Source organism: Cucurbita moschata, unplaced genomic scaffold (assembly GCF_002738365.1).
Source record: "Cucurbita moschata cultivar Rifu unplaced genomic scaffold, Cmos_1.0 Cmo_Scf00025, whole genome shotgun sequence".
NCBI lineage: Eukaryota > Viridiplantae > Streptophyta > Magnoliopsida > Cucurbitales > Cucurbitaceae > Cucurbita > Cucurbita moschata.
This window is the reverse complement of record NW_019268541.1, coordinates 3,472,662-3,474,682: the sequence shown is the minus strand read 5'-3', so window position 1 is coordinate 3,474,682 and position 2,021 is coordinate 3,472,662. Positions and strand designations below refer to the sequence as shown.

General features: G+C 44.1%; 1 non-coding gene across 1 annotated transcript; it reads right to left on the bottom strand.

The window, feature by feature from the left end:
* Positions 1-240: 240 nt before the first annotated feature.
* LOC111461874 lies at positions 241-380 on the bottom strand. Its single transcript, XR_002713659.1, has one exon. It is a non-coding gene; the product is annotated as a small nucleolar RNA Z247 (small nucleolar RNA).
* Between the last annotated feature and the right edge of the window lie 1,641 nt (positions 381-2,021).

Below are 2,021 nucleotides of genomic sequence, written 5' to 3'. Positions count from 1 at the left end.
GACTCATCCATCCTATACCAACAGCGAACGATAGTATGCCCCACTTTGCTGCAGATCGAGCAGGAAGGATGAGCAGAAGGGTCACGGCGGTCACCAACAGGATGAGAGGGTGTGCCACCTTGAGAATGGCCACAACCACGATCCCCACACCCACGGTTATTCTGCTGACCACCACGACCAACATAATTGGCCGAAAATCTAGGATTTAACTAAAGTTCAGCCTGGTGTTATAGTTGGCAAGCTTCAAACGTCATTAGATGAGCAAACTCATCATCAAACGTGAGAGCTTCACTCTTGGTAGTCATCGAGGTGACGAAGGGATCATAGTCAGGGCCAAGACCAGCTAAGAGATACGCAATCATGTCATCATCTCGCAAGGCACAGCTGGCGGCGGCCAGCCCTTTGATCTTGCGAAAATAATCTGCAGCAGACAGATCGCGTTTCTTGGACGTGGCAAGCTGAACACGGATCTGAACAGTGCGAGCACGAGTTGATGACAAAAACATCCACTGCAGGGTATCCCACGCCTCCTTGGGCGTAGTAGCGGCAATCACATCGCGAAGAATCTCCTCAAGAGAATGCTGTTAAGGACCTGTTGATCCTAATCATACCACCGATCATAGGCCGGATTAGATATCAAGTCATCACCAAGAATGGTTGAGGAAGGAACCAGCCTGGCAGGTGCGACAATGGTAACATCGAGGTAGCCCATAATTTAGAGTTATGGTGTTTCTTTAATTTATTTTAAGGCGCAAATTATGACCATAAATTATATGAAGGGAATGAACTCTTCATCCATATAGCGGAAACATTGAGAACCGTTTTGATTTTATTAAGATTGAAAGAAAAGCAATAAATACGAGAGCAAGACTTCTACCTTTGTAGCTTGCAAGACTCCTTGAAATATTCCATCGATGTAAAAGTTCTTCACATTCCACAAGATCTTCATTGCTATGATTTGAACACAAGGTCAAGGCTTGTGGGAGCCTTTCGAAAGAAAATTCCGAATGAATTGGAAAAGGAGAATTTCAAGAGAACTATCTACAGAGGAAGTTTCATTCTCTCGAGAATATGTGAGATAAGTGTTCTCTCGATCAACCCAAGGGTCCAAAAAAATGCCTCATCTTTTCCCTTGTCCCTTGTCCCAATGTGAGACAACTTCTCCGGAAAACACAGCCATGATCTTACGTGTTTAAATATGAAATACTGAAATTTAGAGAAAACAAAAACAAATACAAAATAATTTAAAACAATGAAATGCAAAACAACCTGTTCTAACTTAAGACTAGAAATTTAAATATGAATCTACCCTATGCACGTGCCACAGTCTCTGCTCGCGATGCCGCCGTCCTCCATACAAGTGCGCCTTGCCTTTACCTGAAAAATGATGTGGCACACGGCCTGAGTATTTCAAAGAATACTCAGTAAGTGGCCCCGCTATAGGGGCCATGCAAATGCAAACACATGCAATCATGATTTAGGGACCTATCTCTAATCATCTTAGGGGTGGCCTCCAGTCTCGGAAAATTGGATGTGTAGTACTTCCCTACACACGACTCACACGTGCGAGTGTGAATCCCCAGGGCGCTCGCACACCCCCTGGACCCTCTGGTCAAGCTAATCTGTAGCGACGTCCGAAGGTCAGCAGAACCCCATAGTGTCATGCGCCTCATGAACACCCTCATCTGTGTGCTTTCGCACCTGTGCGCATTCGCGCTCATCATAAGGTGCGCGTCCGCACTCATCATCTCTAGGGGAAGTAGCCNTGAAATCTTAGAAATGACAGAAATGACAACGATGATACTCAAATTTCTAGAGGTGAAAATTGATTTACTCTACCATCGAACTTGATCAAGACTTGATTGAATAGCTCAATTGCAATCTACCCCAAAGGTGACTTGAAATCTTAGAAATGACAGAAATGACAACGATGATACTCAAATTTCTAGAGGTGAAAATTGATTTACTCTACCATCGAACTTGATCAAGACTTGATTGAATAGCTCAATTGCAATCTACCC